The sequence below is a fragment of the Gopherus flavomarginatus genome, chromosome 6, assembly GCF_025201925.1.
Source record: "Gopherus flavomarginatus isolate rGopFla2 chromosome 6, rGopFla2.mat.asm, whole genome shotgun sequence".
Lineage (NCBI taxonomy): Eukaryota > Metazoa > Chordata > Testudines > Testudinidae > Gopherus > Gopherus flavomarginatus.
The window spans coordinates 17,097,909-17,123,178 of NC_066622.1; the positions used below are offsets into that span (position 1 = coordinate 17,097,909).

The 25,270-nt window shown below is 43.8% G+C and overlaps 1 protein-coding gene and 1 long non-coding RNA gene across 5 annotated transcripts in view; both read left to right on the plus strand.

The window, feature by feature from the left end:
- The window catches only part of GRM7 (glutamate metabotropic receptor 7), a 549,943-nt gene that overhangs the window by 226,548 nt on the left and 298,125 nt on the right, over positions 1-25,270 (plus strand). The window lies entirely within an intron of this gene.
- Positions 7,759-13,688, plus strand: LOC127053248 (uncharacterized). The gene is made up of 2 exons (XR_007774979.1): positions 7,759-7,926; positions 13,324-13,688. It is a non-coding gene; the product is annotated as an uncharacterized LOC127053248 (long non-coding RNA).

Below are 25,270 nucleotides of genomic sequence, written 5' to 3' on the forward strand. Positions count from 1 at the left end.
CAAACTGGAACAGGTTCAGAGACGGGCTGCGAGGATGATCCGAGGAATGGAAAAACTGCCTTATGAAAGGACACTCAAAGAGCTTGGCTTGTTTAGCCTGGCCAAAAGAAGGCTGAGGGGGGATATGCTCGCTCTATATAAATATATCAAGGGGGTTAACGTTAGGGAGGGAGAGGAATTATTTAAGTTTAGTACTAATGTAGACACAAGGACGAATGGGTATAAACTGGATATTAGGAAGTTTAGACTTGAAATTAGACGAAGGTTTCTGACCATTAGGGGAGTGAAGTTCTGGAATAGCCTTCTGAGGGAAGTAGTAGGGGCAAAAGACTTTCCTGGCTTTAAGACAAAGCTTGATGAGTATATGGAGGGGATGTTATGATAGGATCGTTAATTTGGGCAATTGATCTTGAATTACCACCAGACAGGTCTGCTCAATGGTCTGCGGGGAGATGTTGGATGCGATGGGTACTGAGTTGCTGCGGAGAATTCCTTCTTGGGTGCTGGCTGTTGACTCTTGCCCACATGCCCAGGGTTTAGCTGATCGCCATATTTGGGGTCGGGAAGGAATTTTCCTCCAGGGCGGATTGGCAGGTGCCCTGGAGGTTTTTCGCCTTCCCCTGCAGCGTGGGGCACGGGTCGCTTGCTGGTGGTTTCTCTGCAGCTTGAGGTCTTCAAACCATTTTTGAGGATTTCAATAACTCGGTCCTGGGATAGGGGTTGTTATAAAATTGGATGGGTGGGGTTCTGTGTCCTGCCTTGTGCAGGAGGTCAGACTAGATGATCAGATTGGTCCCTTCTGACCTATGAGTCTATGAGTCTATAAGAAAGAGGAGAATCAGGCCTTTAATGTTAATTACGTGCTGATCCCCCTTCTCCCCTTTGCTCTTTGGGGCATTCAGTATATTAATTTAACGTCAATGGCATTTTCTTACTCCTATTTGCATATCACCTTTAAAACTTACTGGACGAGGAATGATTTGTGATAAGCAGTTGCCCGATATTTTGCCCACAGTGTCCATTTTAAGAAAATGTGAACATTTTTACTGTTGATTCAGAAAAGTTCCACTACCCCTGGCAGAGATCATCGTAGAAATGCTGAAAACTTGTTCTTGCATTTTTCTTTCTATTCTTTATTACAACACACACTTTTGACTTACTGACTTACAAAAACTGATTTATTCGAGTGAACTGGTAGCAGATATTTTTGCTCTGGAATTCCCTTTTCTAACCTGTGTCCCGGAAATGCTCACGTGAGCTGTATAGTTAAAACATCTCTCAGGATTCCCTAACCTCAGCCCTAGAGATGCCTGTCTAATTTATGTAACTGCTAACACTTGTTTTCGGCACCTTTATCACACACCCACCAAAAGAGGAAAAAATCAAATCCTTCTCTGTTCTTCCTTTTTGAAGGAATAGAATGACTTCTTAAAATCTTGGCTTTCATAACTCCATTGACAGGGCAACAAAGCCTTTAAAGCTTAATATTTTCATATGCTTTCTTGAGCAATTTGGGTTTCACTGGACGAATTGCAAAGAACACTTCCTCAGTCATCGCTTTTCACTTGGTTAAAGTCCAAGTTAAAAATAACCTGTCTAATTTAAGGCAGTCCAAATATTGACATATCTTTCATCCACCTCATGAGTTTGGTATCTGTGCAAAGAAAAAATTAGGATTCCAAATGAAGAGATGCAGATGGTCTTTTCCAGGCTCTTCATTGAAAGGCATCTCTGGAAAACGTTAAATAAAAACAGCTTATTCATTTCTTGTTAGCTCATTTTGATTGCTGGTCAGTGCAGCAGTACATGAAGGATACATGGCAATTGAAGACAATGCCAAAATTTTTAATTACTACAACAGTGGCTAATTCTGGGGCCAAATCCTGATGTCTTTACTTTGGGCTTGTCTACACTACCCACAGGATTGGCAGGCAGCAATCGATTCAGTGGGGGTTGATTTATCGCATCTAATATAGATGCGATAAATCGACTGCTGAGCGTTCTCCCATTGACTCCAGTACTCCACCAGAATGAGGAGCGCAAGCGGAGTTGACAGGAGAGAGTCAGCTGTCGACTTACTGCAGTGAAGACACCACAGTAAGTAGATCTAAGTACGCTGACTTCAGCTACGCTGTTCACATAGCTGAAGTTGCATATCTTAGATCGACCCCACACAGTAGTGTAGACAAGCCCTCTGTTGAGCTCAGTCTTTACTCCAGCAAAACTCCCACAAAATTCAATGAACCAAATCTTCTGCTAAAATAAATCATACGCACTAATATGCACCATTCGCTATGCTGGCTGTAACACAGGGGAAGAGTGGCTCTTTCTATTTTTCTACCCCTTCCTTGTACCTATTTCAAAGGTCGATGTCTGAGAAGGTTGTAGAACATGGGGAAGAGTTCCTTGTCCTGTTTTAAGTATACAGGACTGATAAGCAAATCTCAAAAGGTTTGGGAATTAGGTTTATTTTGGATAAAATGAGACAATTTGGATGTTTATCAACATATTTTTTGTTACTGTACCTTGTCCTCCTTCCAAAGCAGATAAGTGGGTTGTTTTTTTTTTTTCATCTTTGTCTTCTCTGCTCCTCTACTTTCCCTGGCCTGTTTTCCTGCCAAGAAGCACACTTACTGATCTTCCTAATGCAGCTCTAACGAGTACCATGTCCTGTCCACCCTGAGTGCTTATCTTTCCATTTCTTTATGCTCTCTGGTTCTATGTCTTGATCTTTTCATCTTTCATAACCCAAGACCTGTTCTTCCAGAAGTCCCCACCTACCTTTTTGATGTTCCTAATCCACTGTGGGATCTTCAGCAAGCCAGGCATTTACTACTATTTTTGATTGATAAATGTCTGGCTCTACTTAGCCTAATGAATGAACAACAACCAAAGAAAATACAGTCCACTGCGAAAAGGTTAAAATGCTATGCACATTCAAGAAAAAATAAAGTTGAAAAACTCCAAAACATAGTTAGAAAAGCCTCACCATTTGAGATCATTTTGTTCTTGCAATTTATAATGATTCACCACCCAGAGGTGGTATCATTATTACTAGTGGGCAAAAATCCTTGTAAGAAAAGCACAGCATTGAACAATCTCCTCAATTACAGGGTGAAGTTCCAAGACATGATTCAGACAAATAAAACCGTATCATAGAGCATAGTGTTCTTTAGTGTGTGTGTAAGTTGCAGGAAATTGCTTTTTGCAAGGTAGCCAAAGCAACCTCAGAAGGTATTGTCTGTGAGCAGTGTTGCACCCAGACATTATAGTCAGCAAACAAATAACTGAAAATTAGAAATGGGTGAGCATGGATGCCCACTGCACACATTTACATCATGCTGGGTAATGACAAGCACTCAGCTGGAACCTTTTTTTTGACAGGTAACAGCTCTGTTATTTTCAAACTCCACAATGGCTCAACTCTGGCAGTTACATAAACTTGTATTTTGAGAGGAACACTTGCATAAAAGAAAATAATTAGAAAGCAACATATGAACTGACATACTGCACTGAACTATTGTGTAATTTGATTGCCATGGTGATACACTGTTTTGGAACCTAATTTAGGCCCCAATCAGATCTTTGCAGGAAAATCCTGCCCTATTGGCGTCAACAGGGTCCTAATCAGTGAACAGGCCCAGGTGCAGTATTGGGGCATTATTATTTATTTTATATTACAGAGGGAGCTGCAAAGTTTGGATTAGGTCTTCAAACACCCCAACATTCAGAGGGGTTTTGGTTAAACCCACTATAGAAATAGAGGCCTTCTGCAAAAGCTGGATCCTGAAATGGAGTTGTAGGTTGGGCTGGACTCTACTTTGTATTGCTGTCTGGATGTAAAGCATGCTTTTTGCATTATATTTTGGATTTGTTTGTTTCTGCCTCTGATGGCAGGCAGCTGTGGTAGTTCATAAAGAGTTAGGGGATTTAGTTTGTAAAACATTCTGACCCCAATTCCGAGAACTTCATCTTAGCTATTTTTGTGCATTCGGATCCATAGCATGGGGTGCCAATCTTAGTCTGACAGTCTGAATCACATTGCACAGGAAGAGGGAGAGATGCATTATTTTTGGATTTGGAATGTACTAGATTGCACAAAGTGGTTTGTATTATCACGATTTCTCCCTCAGGGGACCAGAGCATATACCCAAGAATCCTTTACAATTTTTTTTCTCAGCATCTCTGCAATATTTGAACTCTAGGGTCCCAGTTCTCTAATGCGAGTGCTGAAATAGGATGTTGGAAATGGGCCTGCACCACAACTGTAGGTCCAAACAATCCCAAACCTTGGGGTGTTCAGAATCCAAACAGATCTGTAAGCTCTTCAGGGCATGGGCTATCTTTTTCTATACACAGCGCTTAGCATACTGGAGCCCAGGTCCTGGCTAGTGCCACTAGGCACTACTGTAATACAAATACATTATCACTATTGAGTCTATTTAATGTCAAACCTAAAATTAGGGGATTTCTTGTTATACCTATGTTAAAAGGCTTAAAACAATTATATATATGTATATTCTCTATTAAACAGGATCTTGGGATTGGCCATATACTTTCCTTCATTGTAAAACAAATATTTAGACTGTTTGTGATCTTTGACACACTAGAGTGTATCACTGAGTGTCTTGAGAAATGAACAAATGTGAATTCATGAGCACAGGTAGTTGATTTGATAAGATACAAGGCACTGTAAACCCACAGCTTTCTGAGATCAGAATCAGCTCATCAAACTAAGCTAAGCTATCTTTCCCATCTCTTCATAATTATCATTTTATACCATTCTTAGCCTTTAATTTAGTCTTCCAGTGACTGTCTTGATTTTTTCTATATTATGGGAGTCTGATATAACTGTCATAATAAAGAAGTCTTTGAGATGATAAAATCCACTAGGGAGCTGCATTAAAAATGCACTAAAAATTATAATGACAGCTTTAATTGAATAAAGTTTTAATTAACTAATCTGTGCTAGAAATTTTAGTTTCTCTTCCAATTTGTTTACTGCATCTTCTGTTTGGTTTTGATTGTTTGCCCCGGAAGGGGGGGAAAAGGGATGCAAGTGGGGAACAAGACCTGGGAGATGGGTCAGAAACAGGAGGGAGCATGGGCTATAATGGCAGAGAGAAAGGAGGGTCAGGGCAAAACTGGGAGGCAGGATCAAACCAGTATCTTAGATGCCTATATACAAATACAATAAGTATGGGTAATAAGCAGGAAGAACTGGAAGTGCTAATAAATAAATACAACTATGACATTGTTGGCATTACTGAAACTTGGTGGGATAATACACACGACTGGAATGTTGGTGTGGATGGGTATAGTTTGCTCAGGAAGGATAGACAAGGGAAAAAGGGAGGAGTTGTTGCCTTATATATTAAAAACGTACACACTTGAACTGAGGTGGAGATGGACATAGGAAATGGAAGTGTTGAGAGTCTCTGGGTTAGGCTAAAAGGGTTAAAAAACACGGGTGATGTCGTGTTGGGAGTCTACTACAGGCCACCTAATCAGGCAGAAGAGGTGGATGAGGCTTTTTTCAAACAACTAACGAAATCATCCAAAGCCCAAGATTTGGTGGTGATGGGGGACTTCAACTATCCGATATATGTTGGGAAAATAACACCGCGGGGCACAGACTATCCAATAAGTTCCTGGACTGCATTGCAGACAACTTTTTATTTCAGAAAGCTGAAAAAGCTACTAGGGGGGAAGCTGTTCTAGACTTGATTTTAACAAACAGGGAGGAACTCGTTGAGAATTTGAAAGTAGAAGGAAGCTTGGGTGAAAGTGATCATGAAATCATAGAGTTTGCAATTCTAAGGAAAGGTAGAAGGGAGTACAGCAAAATAGAGACAATGGATTTCAGGAAGGCGGATTTTGGTAAGCTCAGAGAGCTGATAGGTAAGGTCCCATGGGAATCGAGTCTGAGGGGAAAAACAACTGAGGAGAGCTGGCAGTTTTTCAAAGGGATGCTATTAAGGGCCCAAAAGCAAGCTATTCCGATGGTTAGGAAAGATAGAAAATGTGGCAAAAGACCACCATGGCTTAACCACGAGATCTTGCGTGACCTACAAAATAAAAAGGCGTCATATAAAAAATGGAAACTAGGTCAGATTACAAAGGACGAATATAGGCAAATAACACGGGAATGCAGAGGCAAGATTAGAAAGGCAAAGGCACAAAATGAGCTCAAACTAGCTATGGGAATAAAGGGAAACAAGAAGACTTTTTATCAATACATTAGAAGCAAGAGGAAGACCAAGGAAAGGGTAGGCCCACTGCTCAGTGAGGAGGGGGAAACAGTAACGGGAGACTTGGAAATGGCAGAGATGCTTAATGACTTCTTTGTTTCGGTCTTCACTGAGAAGTCTGAAGGAATGTCTAATATAGTGAATGCTTACGGGAAGAGGGTAGTTTTAGAAGATAAAATAAAAAAAGAGCAAGTAAAAAATCACTTAGAAAAGTTAGATGCCTGCAAGTCACCAGGGCCTGATGAAATGCATTCTAGAATACTCAAGGAGTTAATAGAGGAGGTATCTGAGCATCTAGCTATTATCTTTGGGAAATCATGGGAGACGGGGGAGATTCCAGAAGACTGGAAAAGGGCAAATATAGTGCCCATCTATAAAAAGGGAAATAAAAACAACCCAGGAAACTACAGACCAGTTAGTTTAACTTCTGTGCCAGGGAAGATAATGGAGCAAGTAATTAAAGAAATCATCTGCAAGCACTTGGAAGGTGGTAAGGTGATAGAGAATAGCCAGCATGGATTTGTAAAGAACAAATCGTGTCAAACTAATCTGATAGCATTCTTTGATAGGATAACGAGCCTTGTGGATAAGGGAGAAGTGGTGGATGTGATATACCTAGACTTTAGTAAGGCATTTGATACGGTCTCTCATGATATTCTTATAGATAAACTAGGAAAGTACAATTTAGATGGGGCTACTATAAGGTGGGTGCATAACTGGCTGGATAACCGTACTCAGAGAGTAGTTATTAATGGCTCCCAATCCTGCTGGAAAGGTATAACAAGTGGGGTTCCGCAGGGGTCTGTTTTGGGACCGACTCTGTTCAATATCTTCATCAACGATTTAGATGTTGGCATAGAAAGTATGCTTATTAAGTTTGCGGACGATACGAAACTGGGAGGGATTGCAACTGCTTTGGAGGACAGGGTCAAAATTCAAAATGATCTGGACAAATTGGAGAAATGGTCTGAGGTAAAGAGGATGAAGTTCAATAAAGATAAATGCAAAGTGCTCCACTTAGGAAGGAACAATCAGTTTCACACATACAGAATGGGAAGAGACTGTCTAGGAAGGAGTATGGCAGAAAGAGATCTGGGGGTCATAGTGGACCACAAGCTTAAGTCAACAGTCAACAGTGTGATACTGTTGCAAAAAAAGCAAACGTGATTCTGGGATGCTGTGGGCAACTATCGTGTATTTTAGGCCGCAATTTGTCAAGTCAGTCTGGAAAAATACTGGGACCCTTGTTATAATCATGTGACTGTCTGAACTTTATCTAACCTTGCATAGTACAGTAAACAGGGCCTTTTATGGTGCCTACAGGATTGTTGCTTTGTGCATGCTGCGCGCGTGATAGTATGCTTTTGTCCAATTATATGATCAGTATGTACAACGTCAGTATGCATGGCTAGTCCTTATGTAACTGAATTTAACTATATAAGGAGGTAGAAGTAAAAATAAAGAAGAAGATTTTTTACTTGCCTACAGCTGTGTTGTGTGTGAATTTTCTGTGCTCCGCATGAGACACCACAATTGGTGACCCCGACGTGATCCGATCCGGCAGGACCTGGTCGGAGTGCTCGAGAGAAGAAAAGCGGAGGTGGTGGCCGCGGCAGGAGGTACCGAGGGGATATCGGCTCCTGGTCGTCCGAGAGTGACGTTCGTGAGCTCACAGGTGAGCGGCCGCATATTATAAAGAAAATATGGGTTCTGCATTGTCAGTAGAGGAGAAGACAGTGCACGAATTTCTGTTGCGTACAGCAGAAAGGCAGGGAGAAAAGATTTCCCCTGAACCACTGTCCCGTCTGCTTAAATGGGGGCAGCGACGAGGATTTTTTATTACCCCGACCACTGTCTTCGACAAGACTGTTTGGGAGCGACTTGGATCAGATCTGTGGGAGTCGGTCGCCCACGGTAATAAGGAGGCTGTCTCCCTTAGTCAAATATGGTGTAAGGCAAAGAAAATAGTGGAGACACTCGCTGCCGAAGCAGGAGTTCAGGCCGCCGTGGAAGAGATTTTCCGATCGAAGAAGACGAACGAGTCACCTATGGTGCCGCCTGAGCCGCCTGTTGTGTCCTCGGCCGGGGATAAGGATGAATCGCCTGTGGTGCTGCCCGAGCCACCCGTCGTGTTCCCGGTCGGAGCTAAAGAATTTTTTGCACCAGGAGAGGACACAGTTATCCCTACCGCACCTGGTTTTGACCCTGATGGAACTGACATTGATCCTCACACGGTTCCTCTTCCTCCAGATTCGGAGAACTTCGAGAGGAGATGAGGCGGCAAGGATACCAGTTGCAGGAGATGTTGAATCACTTGTCCCGTATGGCGGGAGAGCCCGTCCCTCCTCAATCTCATCTTTTAAAGACTTTGCAGGACTATGAGAACTATAAGGTCCATAAAACTAAGCCACCGGATCCCGCCTCGTACACGGGCGGTAACGCCGCTGCCTGTCTCACCTGTGGACGTTGGGCGTGTGGCATCCATGGAACTCCATCGCCGGATGCTCCTTGTCCTCGTTGCTATTGTTCGGGGTGCCGTGGAGAGTGTGGGCAATTACCAGGTCGATCTTTGGAACCTTCAAGCCACACCAATCCTTTTCTTACTCAGCCACCCGCGGTTCCGCCGCGTCCAGCGGCTGCGCCTGCAGTCCCGCCAACCGCTCGGCCGGCGTATTCCTCTGCAGCCGCTGGAGCGGGCTCGCCTGATCCGGTCCGGCGATGGCATGGACTTATAAAAGAAGCATGCATAGAAGGGGAATTTCTACCCAGTGCTTTTCCGGTTATTACGCCGGACCCAAACAATCCTACCCGGCGACAATGGGCACCATTGGATTGGAAACTCATTCGTGAGGCACAAAAGGCTATAATGTCTTATGGCATGAATAATCCATATGTGCAGTCCCTCGTGGAGCAGGTATTTGTTGGACAAGCTATGTGCCCTTACGATTCGTCAAAGTTTGCCGATATGCTTTTAACACCCACTCAACGGTTGTTGTGGAAGGATAATTGGTTAAAGCGTGTGGAGCTGGCTATATTATGAAATGTTGACTTGGATATAAATAATCCGTTACGTTTTGCTACTCAGGATATGCTTATGGGAACTGGTGCTTACGCAGATCCACAACGACAAGCCCGCCTTGATCCTCGAATATTACAGCAGTCGCAGAGATTGGCTTTGGCCGCCTTTAAAGATGTGCCTCAAATTGGTAAACCGATTCCACCGTATGCAAAAATTGTCCAAGGCCCTTCAGAGCCTTATTCAACATTCCTTGACCGACTTCGAGAAGCAATAGATCGCTCCCCAAACTTGACAGCCGAGGCGAAAACAGCCGTTGGGCTCGATCTTGCCACGCAGAATGCCAACGCCATTTGTCGTCGTATCCTAGCCACCCTGCCAAAAACTGCTTCCTTGACTGAGATGGTGGAGGCCTGCAGCAGAGCGTCAATATATGAAGAAACAGATAAAGCAGAGATACATGCGAAGGCTCACGCATCCGCGTTGGCGGTGGCCCTTAAGCCTTTGGTAAGACCCGGTAAGCCTCCCCGCCCGTCTGGGGTTTGTTTTGCATGCGGAAAGCCGGGGCATATGAAAAAGTATTGCCCAAATAAGAATGCGCGAGCGGGGACTAAAACACGACAAAGGCTTTTGCAGGAACCTGTAATCGCTGTGACAAATTTGGGCACCGTGCGTCCGAGTGCCGGTCTCGTTTCAAGAAGGACGGTACGCCGCTTCAGGGAAACGGGATGCGGAGCGCCCGCCGGGGGGGCGCGAAGATACAAGTATCTCCCAACCCCAAGCCGGTTGTTTGGAATACCTCACAGGAGCCACCCGAGGAAGTGCCAGAGTGGACTTGGCCACACCGCAGATGTAACGTTGGAAAACGATAAGGTGCAAGTCGTTCCCTCGGTAGTGAATGGCCCCTTGGGATACGGACTTAGTGCTCTTCTGATCGGCCGTTCCTCTATGTCTAAACAAGGAATCTTTGTGCTACCTGGCCTTATTGATGCGGACTATACTGGAAACATCGGAATAATGGTCCGGGCCCTCTTCCCTCCAGTTAATATTGCAGCTGGCACTCGTATCGCTCAGCTGATCCCATTTCGCAGTTCCGTGCCAAAGACTAAATTAACGGAACGTGGCCCTCATGGTTTTGGCTCTACAGATTCTCCACAGGTAGCCTTTGCCATGACAGTAACTCAACGTAAACCTTCCCGGATGGTGTGTCTACATGGCCCTGATGGCCGCCAGATCCGACATGATGCCCTTCTGGATACTGGAGCTGATGTGACTGTTGTCCCGATTCAGTTTTGGCCCGACTCCTGGCCCTTACAAGATGCCACGACCTCGGTTAGGGGCATTGGTGGAACCCAACCCACTCACATCAGTACGTATTATATCACAATTTGCGACGATGAGGACCCTGCTACAACCGCAAAGGTGCGTCCTTATGTTCTTTCTGCTCCCATCTGGCTCTTAGGCCGTGACTGTTTAAGTCAGTGGGGAGTCGTTTTACAAAACTCACCTTTTGCTTAGCGGCCATTGAGGGGCGGCCGATCCTACGGTTAGAATGGTTAACCTCTACTCCAGTGTGGGTCGCTCAATGGCCGTTACCAGCTCACAAGCTCGCCCATGTACACGAACTGGTCCAAGAACAACTTGCAAAGGGTCACCTCGAACCCTCTCTGAGCCCCTGGAATACTCCAATTTTTACTATCCCCAAAAAGTCGGGAAAGTGGCGTCTGCTGCATGATTTGCGAGCAATAAATGCAGTTATGAAGGATATGGGGGCCCTCCAGCCAGGCTTACCCACCCCTACGATGCTTCCGCGCAACTGGCCTCTACTTATAATTGATTTAAAGGACTGTTTCTTTACAATTCCTCTTCATCCTGACGACAGGGATAAATTTGCCTTCTCAGTCCCTTCTGTAAACAAGGCTGAGCCCGCTCAACGATATCAATGGACAGTGCTTCCGCAAGGCATGAAAAACTCACCCACCATCTGCCAGTTTTATGTGGCCTGGGCATTACGGCCCCTTCGTTGTGCACATCCCGACTGGCTTATTTATCATTATATGGATGATATCCTTTTTGCTGCAGCAACTCTTAATCCTGAAACAGCTATCTCGGAGATTACCTCTGTGCTGCAGTCTGCTGGCCTCACTATAGCTCCGGACAAAGTTCAGCGACAAGCGCCTTATTTTTATTTAGGTATGCGCATTACGGATTCCATCGTGCGACCTCAAAAACTGACTTTTAATCTTACCGTTCACAACTTGCATGATGTCCAACGTCTGGTCGGCGACTTACAGTGGGTCCGTGGACTTTGCGGCATTTCTAATGAGGATCTTGCTCCCCTTCTTCAACTTCTTAAAGGAGGCCGTGATCCAGCTGAACCTCGATCCTTGCAACCGCACCATGAAGCTGCTCTTCGTACTATTGCCGATAAGATCACCCTTCGGTATTCCGGTCGTATTCTTCCGGGATCACCTGTGTCCCTGGCAATACTCTCCAGAGATACCTCCCTGGAGGCGCTACTTTTTCAATGGCTTCCTGATCTCCCTGATCCCCTTGTTTGCCTTGAATGGATTTTTCCCTCTTCCCAATTTTCCAAAACGGTTACCACTCGACTAGAGGCTATTGCATCACTTCTTCTGACCGCTCGCTCCCGTACTGTTGCAATTACGGGAGCTGATCCTGATGTTATTTATGTGCCTTTTAATGCTCCGTTATTATCTCACATTTTTGCTACTGATGTTTCTTTTGCCGTTGCCTTATTAAGTTATACTGGTCGACTTACCAACCACTATCCCCCTCACCGCCTTTTATCAGTGACAATTCCTTTGGAAAAGGCTGTCATGCGACAATCTTCCCCTGTCCAGGGACTTACTGTGTTTACTGATGCAAGCGGCAAAATGGCTCGCGCCGCCATTTTGTGGTACACTGCCGGCGCCTGGCATCATGAAATGGTGGTCGCTGAGGGATCTCTGCAAGTTTTGGAATTTCAAGCCATTATTCGTGCCTTTGCTAAGTGGCCTACCACCCCCCTTAATATTGTCAGTGACTCCCTTTATGCTGTGGGTGTTACGAGCCGCTTGGAACGTTCTCTTTTGAAACAAGTGCCTAATCCTGTCCTGTGGCAGGCCCTTTTAAAACTTTGGCATTTACTTGATGCCTGTTCCTGTCCTTATTTTATTACTCATATTCGCAGTCATTCTGGTATTGTGGATGGTCTGGCCCAGGGCAACGCCATTGTTGACCAATTGGTTGGTTCGGTCCATGTCCCTGATTCTTTTGCTCAGGCTCGTCTTTCACATGACTTTTTTCACCAGTCCGCCCGTGCCTTAGCCAGACAATTTAAGCTTCCGTTGTCCACTACCCGTGCCCTTGTGGCCTCTTGCCCTAGTTGCCAGCAACATGTTTTGCCCCCTTCTTTTGCCTCCGGTGTCAACCCTCGCGGTTTGTCCTCCTTACAGATTTGGCAAACTGACGTTACCCTTTTTCCTGAGTTTGGCTCCCTCAAGCATGTTCATGTTACAGTGGATACCTTCTCAGGATTTATATGGGCAACAGCACTGGCCAGTACTGGCTCCCGAGATGTTATTAAACATTGGCAGGTTTGCTTTGCTGTTATGGGCATTCCCGCGTCCATCAAGACTGACAATGGTGCTGGATATATTTTTCGTCGTACAGCTCGCTTTCTTTCTCTGTGGGGAATCTCCCATGTTACCGGTGTGCCTGGCAACTCCACCGGCCAAGCTATTGTGGAACGTTCTCATGCCTCCCTGAAGCTTCTTTTGTTAAAACAAAAAGGGGGAGTTGCCCCCGATGCTGATCCATTGTCCCGTACACCCCATGCTCGCCTTTCAAAGGCTTTATATGTGCTTAACTGGCTACAGGTAGGACCCCATAATGCCCCACCAGTTATGCGGCACCTTGCTGGTGCTACGGGCCAAGATTGTCAATTGCCCTGTCCACAAGTCCGATGGTTTAATTATACAGATCAAAAGTGGCAAGGTCCCGCGGATTTATTAACATGGGGAAGGGGTTATGCTTGTGTCTCTACTGCTACAGGTCCTAGATGGCTGCCCGCGAAGTGGGTTCGACCGTGGCTTGCCCGCAGTAACCCGGAGCAACCACCGAGTGACCCACCGAGTGACCCGGAGGACGCAAACCAGGACGACGATATTCCAGACCTTCGTCTTCTTTTTATTTGAGATCAAGATGTGTTGGATAATTGGACTATTGTTTTGTATGATTTTAATGCCTGCTGCAGCCGCGCCGGATTTAGAACAGCGCTTGCGCTATAATATTTGGGTGCGACTGGCTAATGTGCTTAATTAATCTGAATTCTGTTTAACTGTTGCACCCGATATGCATGGCTTGTTGGGCACATGCCTTGTGCCTGTTTGTAAAGCACCTGAAGATTTACCTATACCGAAATCTTCTGGCTTGTGTAATTTGCAGTGGTATCGGACGGCGTCCAATGAATCAATAATACAATATTCCCAGCTGTTCAATTGGGGTGGTACCCCCCGTTTTTCTTTTCCCCCGGATGCTGTGCAACTTTATACCCCCTTTGTTGCCAATCATCCCAATAATACGTGTGCGCGCATAGTAAATTGCTCCAATCATCGCCCAATAAAAGGCTGCTTGCGCACTGGGCCAATACGCTGGAATTGTACAACCCCTCAAAATGTAACCAGTAATTATGCTCATGTCCCTTTGCCTAGTGGGTGGTTTTTTACCTGTGGAAGTCGTACGTTTAATTATGTTCCTGCCAATTTGTCTACTACTCAATGTTGTCTTAGTCGTTTGGTTCCTATAATGCCTTCAGCAACCTTGCTTGATCGAACCGCCCACTCACGAGCTAAACGGCGTGCTTCCCCCTTAACTCCTGAATGTAATGGGAATGTGACCCTGCTTAGTAAGGCTGAATATGTTTCTTTAGCTGCTTCATTGGTGGGTCTTCCGGGCTTGGCAGTAGGATATGGGAATAATCTGGCCGAGCTCGCCTGTTTATTGGCTAAAACCATTAACACCACATCTAGTGCTATTGGATTATTGAACCAGGAACAGCAGGAATTGCGGCATGCTGTCCTGGATAATAGAGCAGCTATTGATTTTTTGTTGTTGCAAGAACATTTGGGATGTGAAGCTGTAAAGGAAATGTGTTGTTTTAATTTGACTGATAATAGTAATCGTATTCAACAGCAAATTGCTATGCTTAAGGCTTATGCGCTAAGCATAAAACAAAATGATGATCCCCTGTGGGCTTGGCTCGCAGGTTTTGGTTGGCCCAGTTGGCTTGTGTCTTTAGCTCATACATTTATTGTTGTTTTGCTGGGCATACTGTTATTGATACTTTTCATTCCTTGCATAATTCAGTGTATTCAGCGCAGTTTGCAGCGCCTTGTAGACTCTGCATTTAATAAAAAGAGGGGAATTGTGGGCAACTATCGTGTATTTTAGGCCGCAATTTGTCAAGTCAGTCTGGAAAAATACTGGGACCCTTGTTATAATCATGTGACTGTCTGAACTTTATCTAACCTTGCATAGTACAGTAAACAGGGCCTTTTACGGTGCCTACAGGATTGTTGCTTTGTGCATGCTGCGCGCGTGATAGTATGCTTTTGTCCAATTATATGATCAGTATGTACAACGTCAGTATGCATGGCTAGTCCTTATGTAACTGAATTTAACTATATAAGGAGGTAGAAGTAAAAATAAAGAAGAAGATTTTTTACTTGCCTACAGCTGTGTTGTGTGTGAATTTTCTGTGCTCCGCATGAGACACCACAGGATGCATTAACAGGTGTGTTGTAAACAAGACACGAGAAGTCATTCTTCCGCTTTACTCTGCGCTGGTTAGGCCTCAACTGGAGTATTGTGTCCAGTTCTGGGCACCGCATTTCAAGAAAGATGTGGAGAAATTGGAGAGGGTCCAGAGAAGAGCAACAAGAATGATTAAAGGTCTTGAGAACATGACCCATGAAGGAAGGCTGAAAGAATTGGGTTTATTTAGTTTGGAAAAGAGGAGACTGAGAGGAGACATGATACCAGTTTTCAGGTATCTAAAAGGGTGTCATCAGGAGGAGGGAGAAAACTTGTTCACCTTAGCCTCTAATGATAGAACAAGAAGCAATGGGCTTAAACTGCAGCAAGGGAGATTTAGGTTGGACATTAGGAAAAAGTTCCTAACTGTCAGGGTAGTTAAACACTGGAATAAATTGCCTAGGGAGGTTGTGGAATCTCCATCTCTGGAGATATTTAAGAGTAGCTTAGATAAATGTCTGTCAGGGATGGTCTAGACAGTATTTGGTCCTGCCATGAGGGCAGGGGACTGGACTTGATGACCTCTCAAGGTCCCTTCCAGTCCTAGAGTCTATGAATCTATGGAAAATTTGGAGAAGCTTCTTATCTTCTCATAAAAGTGCCATTTGTCACTTCTTGAAATGGCTGTCCAAGCACTAATTGTTGAATTATAGTTGGCAGTCTTGGCAGAAAGGCCAAAGACTGAATAATTTGGAGGTTGAAAATGACTAGTCCTTCCACTAGAAATGGTGGCTCCAGACCAGACTTTGAGGCACAGTGACTGGGCAGCATGCAAAATTTTGCAGCACTGATGCCTGTGCTCAACCTGTCCTGTGGATAAAGAGAATGTCAGCATCCAGGGCTGTTAATGATCATGTCATTATGAAGTCATATAATTATTAATTGTCATGTTTATGAAAGGTCAATACTATGTTGCTATACAGAACAGGTGTATTGAGAGAGGCGTGTCCTGGAGACTTTACTCGATACTAAGGCAACCCACCAACTGCACTGTGTCTTTTTATTTTTTCAGCGACTCACCTGGGGTCCAATTTTTGTGTGTGTGCGCGCACGCGTGTTGGGAAATGAAAATCATACACAAAGTTTCTTCTCTTTCTCTGCTTCCCTCCTCACCCCATGAAGGGGACCCAGACCACCTGTAGAGGCACTCTCTGCCCCAGCACCACAACCCTAACCTGGTCTGTTGTGGGGAGTTGGAAAATGAGCCTGCCCCACTCTAACCGCACAGTAGTGGCTCCTGTCCCATGGAGCTAAGCCCGGATCGCTACTCTGGGCATTACTGCCTGGTGCACAGGGTCACAGCACCACGGAGAGGTAGCTGGGCCAAACCTAAGTGGTGCGGTGACCCCATGTACCAAATCACAACATTGGAGTGGTGAGCCAAGCCCAGCCCTGTGGCTCAAGAGCCGCTGCTTTCAGGGTCGGTCCTTCCCACTGGGACCTCCTTTCAGCACCGAGGCACACAACCCATCTAAAACGTTCCTGTGACTGTTTGGGGAAAAACTGGCTTATAATGGAGACAACAAAACACACTGGGAGGCGCAAAGGAAAGGGAGTCGTGTTAGATCCTCCCCCTCTACCAGTCCATAAATGTTTCATGCATGTTTTGCTGTCGGGGATGGGTTGGCAGTGGTGGTCCCTTTAGAAGGGAAGGGAACAACAGAGAGCGAAGGCCTGATGCCGAGGGCTTGGGGAGGATATGTCTTGATTCAGTGGAAGGAGGTAGCATGAAGGAGGGGCATTGAGGCTGGGGCATTGACTGTGGATTGATGAGGAGCTTTGATGGTTCAGATAATAGGGAACCCAGATCTGAACTATCCCTGCTTTTTGATGAGCTATTTCAATTGCAAAACCCACTGTTCATAATTGCCAAGGATTGTTCTGCTCCATGGGTGACATTGCATGCAATTTATTTAATATAAATATTTGAAAATACACAAATTAAATTAATTTGCACACAGTCACAGGCTCATGGTCAATACACCCTGCCCTGAGCAATGTGTGTGTAGCAGGGAGAGGACTTGGAGCTGCAAGGTGGGCTATGGATGCTGGGGTTTAGGGGATTGCTGGAGGACAGGTGGTTGTTTGAATGACTGAGAGGGAGCTGGTGCACATAGCTCCAGCTTATGGGGGAGGGAGGGACCTGGAAATTGTTCTACTGCCCTTGCAGCCTATTCTTGTCATTGTCTCTAGCGGCTGGTTCCGCGCTGTGATACAGAAGGGGAGACATTGAGCTATCTGTTCATGCCAAGGTGGCCTCTAGTGGCCAAATGGTGCAATGACAGGCAAATACTTGCTGGCTTTCCACACGTTCATCTTAATTTGTGATGTATCCGCTAAGAGGTGGGATTGAAGACTGACCTGTAAAATGCATGGTCATCATACACTGACCAACCAAGGTAGTTATAGTCTAACTTAGCATCTTCATTTTGTTTACTCTGGAGACTTTTTTTTCTCTCCTAGAAGGTGAAAGTTGTGAGACTAGTTGTGGGGTCTTTTATCTCACACAGTGACATATGCAACAAGGGTGAAAGATCAGCCAGGAGCAGAAGGCTTGTCTTGTCTTGTCTTGTCTTGATCTCACCATGTAAGCCTTGTGGTGAGATCCCAGGCAGGGAGAGTCTGTCAGTGACAAGGGTCCCACACTAAATATACCAGTATGATGAGCGGTGTTGGGGGGCAGGCTGAGGAGGGCAGTGGCCCCAACACCTTAACCAGCAACACAGAGAGGGTGCAGGCAGTTTTGTAGGCAATGGGCTGGAGTAGTAGCCATGAGGTTTGCATTGCAGTGCTGTCCCTAGAGCAGGAGAGATTTTGCCTTTCTGGACAGATTTGAAGCTCTGGGTCGGCAGATTAGGATTATCAGGCTGGGATTTTTGTTTGTTTTTTGTTTTTTAAACCAGTGCTCTAGTGAATGAGAGGCCCCCACCTAGCCCGACGTATCCCAATCAAATCACCCTAAAATCTCTTTTTCATACCTGACCAAGTGCCTCATAACTTTTATTCTTTCTCCCAAACAGACAGTTGAGTTCTGTATTGACTTTTCAATAATTGCTTTGAGGTTAGTTTGTAGGTTTTGTGTCAGTTTAAATAACTCTATCTCTGAGCTGCAGGGCTTGGTTCTATGTCAAGATTATGATGTACTCTTTATCATTCTAGTTCCTTCACTCTGTAGCTCAGTTTTCCAAAGATGGCACACTGAACTGTGGTTTAAGTGCCCCCGTGCAATTTCTCTAATGTCAGTCTTTGGGGCTACTAAATGCAGTACTACACTTACTAAGATTTGTCTTTACTACAATGATTTTTGTCTTGTATTCCATAGAACAATAGTTCTGCTGTACAATATACAAGGAATAATGCTGAAATTAGTTCCAAAATTGATTGTGCATACATAGTATACAAGCCTGTACTACATGTTTGAAAATGGTACTGATAAACTGTGGAATCATGACAGAGGTGTACACATTTGACCTCTTTGCCTGCCTTCTGCCAACTAATCTCTCTTTCCTTGGATTGCATGCGATATTCCAAGCATGTGAAAAGCTTCTTAAATTAAGCTCCTAGAGAAGTCTATTCTCCTTCCTCCTCCCAAATGTGGTATATTTCTTAGTTTTGTTTTATTTCATTCTATAGTGCTGCTCTTCACCATGGTATCTGAGCATGTTCTATATAAAATTAGTACTAACAATAAAGTTCCTAGTGGACTTCATGGGGTCTAATGTACTTTTCACTGTGGGGTCATAACCCTGCTTTAAGGGTAGGATTTATGGTTTTGATATTTAAGAAGTCCCTAGTTTGATGGGAATCCCATCAAATTAACACAGCCCGAGGCTCAGAGTGGTGAGTTTCAGTCTTGGGTCAGAGAGAGCTTCTTAAACAGATAATAATGTCACTTTTTTTAAAGGTCCAATAATTTGTGACCTAGTGGGATTCAAAATAGAATCTGCATACAGCTGGAAGGGAGAGATGCCTGGCTCCCCAAAGGAATCCAGCACTAACCTCAACAGCCACCCCACATTCCTAAAATAGCTTCTCTGTCACATGTAGCATATACTGAATATATGCTGGTGCGGTGGAAAGGTTTTATTAGACAACTCTTGGGTAACAAGAGGGGTTGTGGTGATTAGCTGAAGGGAGTGAGCAGTGTGGGCATGTGTCGGGGGATGAGTTTTGTGCAGGTAATGTATGTGTACCTTCAGCTCGGGGTGTGTGCGGGGAAGGGGAGGCTGGGGGAACAAGAATGACTTGGAAGAGGAAAGAAGAGGGAAAGTATGTGGGGCATGTATGTGAATTTTAGCCTAGCAATAACTAGCATGTTATGGTTAGTGCATGCTCCTTTCTACCCGTAAATTTCCCCTTGTAAATAAGATAGAGCACATGTATTTTGCATGTGTAACAGCATCTCAATGCCAGTCAGACTCAGTTAATGCTATATTCTGCAAGGCACCTTTTAAGCACTATAAGGAAATCTGCAAGCTTTCACATTCAGCCAGCAACTGAGACGAATTAGAAATGCTACCCAAGTCCACGTACTCTGTGTAGGCCTACCTGGGGGACCTGAGTGTCACGAAAATTATTCTGTTGTGGATGGTTGCTCCTTTTGATAGAGACTCCAGCCAGTTTTAATGAAGAAACAGCACAGAAACACCATACTTTCCTATCTGTCAGAAGCCCAGCCTGGGTGCTGGAGCTACTGTTATTCCTCAGAGCTCAACAGCGCTACAGATGTGTACACTTGCTCAGTGAATCCCTGTAACTTGTATTCAGGATATAAAAGACAGACACATAACACTAAGCCCTAGAGACCTCCCCCCCCTCAACCCCAGGTGGTCGCCTGCCATATTTGCTATTTTTTCTGCACATCAGGATGGTTTATTTCTGCACCCTCAGTAAGTCCTTCTTTAAAATACAGTCAGATCTCCTGGACTCCTTTTCCTCTCATATTAGCCTCCTAGCGGATCCTACCCATCAGTTCGCTGAGGGAGTCAAAGTCTGCTTTTCTGAAGTCAGGGGTCCATATTCTGGTGCTCTTCTTTCTTCCTTTTGTCAAGATCCTGAACTTGACCATCTCATGGTCACTGCTGCCCAAGTTGCCACCCACTTGTACTTCCCCTACCAATTCTTCACTGTTTGTGAGCAGCAGGTCAAGAGGAGTGTGGCCTCTAGTTGGTTCCTCCAGAATGTGCACCAGGAAGTTGTCCCCAACACTCTCCATAAACTTCCTGGATTGTCTGTGCACTGCTGTATCGCTCCCCCAGCAGATGTCAGGGTAATTGAAATCCCCCATGAGAACCAGGGCCTGTGATCTGGAAATTTGTTAGTAGTCCAAAGAAAGTCTCATCTACCTCATCCTCCTGGTTTGATGGTCTATAGCAGATGCCCATTTGCTCTTTCCTGTTCCAAATGCCTAGGATTTTCATTTATTTTTTACAATTGAAGGGCTTGATTTATCTTCTAACAGCACTGTCTGCCTGAGGAAGAAGGTCCTGGAGATGGCCACCCTAGCGCTTAGACCTATGTGGTCTGTAAAGCCCTATGTTACGTTATTTTTAAATATATGAAAAGGCTGCTCAGAGTCTTGGATACATGGTTTGAAGTTTTGGTTTTTAAATCTAATTCAATAAATACCTATGAGAGCCAAACTCTTTCCCCCCCTAAATTATTTCTTCATATTTCTGGCATCTTTCTGGCATACTTTAGGGAAAAAAGGAAGGGGAACATTTGCAATGGTTACAAAGTTCAAACATGGTTTCAAATGGACTAAACCAGGTTTTTTGCCAGTCTGAAGTAGGTTCTTTCAGGTGCACAAATGTCAATAAGTGACCTAGGAAAACTACAAGCAATAAAGCCAGAGAGAGGTTGCGCAGAATGAAGAGGCAGTGTAACAGAGTAATTCCTAAGATGCTCTTTAATTCATCTCTGAGGGCTCACAGGAATTAAGCTTGAATCACATAGATGTCAATTTCTTAAATAACAGCACATAGCAGACTTGCTCCAGTTTGAATACACTTAGTTGAATGTTAAGAGACCTTTAAAATCCTTTTCACAGCAGCGGTTGTTCCTTCGCATTGATGTGACTGGCATTGGCTCTGCTATTGCATTCATGTTTTAAAGTTCATGTCTCACCCAGATTTCATATGACCTTACATGTTGCAGTCACCACTCGGAGAGGCAACTGTGACATTGTATAGTTGGGCTGATGTTAATGTCTTTGCCTTTCCACAGTGGAGAATGGCAAAATAAATAGCACACTGACACCTACTGCAGAATGACACAGTGTGTGCCATGAAATAAACAATGTTATATTGGAGCATTTGAAAACAGACCGGATTAAGAAGCTTTAGGGAGCAAACAAATTATGTGATTGTTATTCATTCACTCTGTATTTTATAAACAAAAACAGAGGTGATGTCTTAAAAATTACTCAGTTCAACACAGTGATGACCTGCAAAGGATCCATAACCTGGACAGATACCTTGATCAGTCCCATAATCTGTTCATGCTCAGGCCTTCAAGCAGTAATGAACTGTTGAAATGTCTCAGCCCCCAGCTTTTCCCATGTGCTTGAGCTTGTTACCAAGACTCCCAAGAACTAACCCTACTTGTGTCAGAATTCCCCAGAGTGGCTAATCAGAACCCTCTGCATTTTCTTCCAATCAAGACAGGAAAGACCAGCTTTGCTTTGTGTTTTGTTTTCTAAAAAAAAGTTTGGGAGATCTTGTTGGAGTTTCAGTCTAAACGTCGTTGTGGGTTTACTCTCATTACTGCTAGGGTCTTGCAGTTTTGGGAAATGTAATGACTGAAACAATTTAAAACAAGTGGGTCTGTCTACCTTACAGGCGCATACCAGTGGGAAAGCAAGCAACTTGTAAAACCAAGCAAATTTCAAGTTATTGTTTGGGGAAAACCATTTCTTATGCTCTCTCCTTTTTGTGGATCACTGTACTATCCTAACACCTTATAAGCTGAACAAAGGCATAATTGGAGAATGTCTCTGTCAGGTCTATTTCTGGTATCACAAAACTATTTGGTTGTGCCAGGGAAGGGGTTAAAAAAGATGCCAGAAAGAAGACTCTGGTAGAATTCTATGAACAGCAAGGGAGAGAAAATAAATAGTTTCAAGAGGTGGTTGACATCATCCTGCAAACACATGAACAGGTCTCCCAATGATCAGGGCTATGTAAGTGTTGTTTGGCTCTTGGAATGATGATTTGGGAAACTTTAGGAATATACGTGTGTCAAATTGCTACCCTCAACCTTCCTTTTAATGCACCTGTTTTCATGAATGCAACTGCTTGTTCCACTAAGGCATACAGCTATTCTGTGTATGTGAATCAGATTCTGTGTATGTGAATCAGGTTTGCTATCCAAAAAATGTGCAAAATGGCCATGTACCAATATTTGAGGACACAATCAGAAACCCATCTTGAACTGTGGTCCTCTTAACCATCTATCTGACCATGTCAGGAAAATGACAGAATTCTTAAAGATAATTTATATTACTAGCCACAGATCTCCCCAACATCTCCTATGGGGAGAAAAAAAGATAAAAATATACTTGTATTAATCAAGGAGCTATTCTCCAAGCTGACGTACTTGCAGAACTCCTGTTGACATTGATAGGACAGACTCAGTACACATCAAAGGGAGAATGAATTATGCCCTTCAATGTTTCCATGACATTTCCATTTCTACTCACTCCCCTTTCATATTTGGATGATGTCATTAGTGCTAAAATGAATCAAAATCTTAATGATGCAGCTGCTTGTACAAACATATAAAGGGACCATGTTTATGCTTCCAGAACACTATATCTCCCTTTTTCCAAACTTAATGGAAATATGAGCATCCATCATCTGCCTTCTGGGATGATGCCCTTGGTGGGACACTTCTGAGAGTACCAATTCAGGACAAATTGCTTAGAACAGGGCAGTTACAACCCAAGAGTGTTTTTTTTTTTTCACTTCTAAGGTACACCAAACCAGCCAGACAGAGAGGACTTTGTTTTTACCTCATTGGCTAACAAGCAATTACTTTACACTCCAGTTTCCCAGTATCACCAACAGTCTCACTCGTTATGGGGATGAATGGTTATGAAAACCTATACCTCAGTAAAAGGGGAAAGGTTCTCCTGATCCCAAAGGACCAAGCCCCTCACCCCAGGTCAATATACAGATCAGATCTTACCCACAAATCACCCTGTTGCCAATCCTTTAGAATCTAAAGGTTTATTTATAAAAGGAAAAAGATATAGATCAGAGCTAAAATTGGTTAAATGGAATAAATTACATACAATAATTGCAAAGTTATTTGTTCAGGCTTGTAGCAATGATGGAATAAATTGCAGGTTGAAGTCAAGTATCTGGAGTACATCCAGAACTGGGATGGTCATTCAGTCCTTTGTTCAGCGCTTCAGTTTGTAGCAAAGTCCCTCCAGAGGCATGAAGCAGGATTGAAGACAAGATGGAGGAGTTTTCAGGGACTTTTATATCTTCTGCCTGTGGAAGGACACCACTTTGTTCTTACTGTAGAAAATCATAGCAGCGAGATGGAGTCTGGAGTCACATGGGCAAGTCACATGTCCATGCATGACTCAGTTTGCAGGCCGACGCCATTGTTTACATGCTAGTTTGAATGTTCCCAGGAAAGCTCAGATCTGGATTGGTGTCTCCCAAAGTCCATTGTCAGTTAAAGTGTTTATTGATTGGGCACTTACTGAGAATAATCTCTTCTCAAGAATCTGACCAAATGCTTCACTGAGGCTACTTGGACTCAAATATATTTGAGATACAAGTACATAGCCCATGTTCATAACTTCAAATACAAAAATGATACACACATACAGATAGCATAATCATAACTAGCAAAGCATAACCTTTTACCTCACATGACAAACTTTATACAATATTTGCTGCAAATATGTAACAGTGGTTGCAACAATTATCTATATGGTCACAGCTTATGTCAATAACATCACAGATGAACATACTGTACTGAGGATAACAAGATGTGAGGAGCATGGTGTCTGCTTGCAGCATTGCTTGAAAGCTAGCAAGCTTCTCGAATGTACTGCAATCCACATATTTCAGATGCCTTCCATTTGCCACTTATCACTATAAAGGACTTCCGCATTAGGTTGCAAAATGTCAATTATTTCCCTCTTAAGTCACTAGAGAAAAACAGCAATGGATCAGTGGTTCTAGAGCATTATTCTTAGTGAAACCAATCTGTGAGATGACTCCGAGGTTTTCTTGGTACTGCTGAGTTTATAGATTGTCAACTGCTATGGGTATGCCAGGAAGTTACTTATCAGTGGAATAATCCAGGATCAGCTTAACTTGAAGAACTCTGATATTCACTCTAATTGCTAAGGCAGAGCATTTGCCAGTTCTTCTTCAGTGAAGGGTGATATATTACTGCAGTGGTCCTGTGACAAAATCCTTAATTTGCAACTTTCACAATTTTACCACTTAATTCCCTCTGAGGGCTTTACCTCAGGAGCACAGTGAATTCATTTGACAGTTTAAATAACTGTGCATTTCCTCTTGTCGTAGGAGTGCAAGTTGAGTACAAGAAAGTGAAATTTATTCTATATATGCCACTTAGACAAATTGTAACAGTAAGCCATATTTGTGTGCATTCCCCATCCCATTCATTAGGAATATATTATTGTTACAGAATTAAAAATAACACATGAGTCTATCTGTAATGAGCTCTTCAATATAGGTTTAAACTCTTTGGAATGAGTTTATGACTTTGAATGGAAACACAAGACTAATGACATTAGCTTGTGTTTGGTGTGTGTCACCTTGCTGTTACTTTAAAATAGTGTGCGCTCTCTTGCCGTATGCTGGTCTATTTGGATTGGGGAGAGACAAAGAAGGGCCAAGAAAACAAATAATATTATTGCCCCTTTGCAGAATGGTAGCAGATTTGGGTTTTTTTTGTTTGTTTGATTGTTTGTTGGTGGGTTGTTTTCTCATTGGAAGAGACTTTGGTGATATAAATTTAGGGTATTTTCCCCTTAGCTATTTATGTTCACAAAACGTACGTAAGTCCTATTATCCTTGAACAGAGGTAGCAAAAATGATGGCTGATGCTTTTGAAAACTGAATGGCCAGTTCAGCTAAGATACCGCTGTGTGTAGCTCTGTGTGTAGCCAAAGAAAGCAGCACACTCAGACATT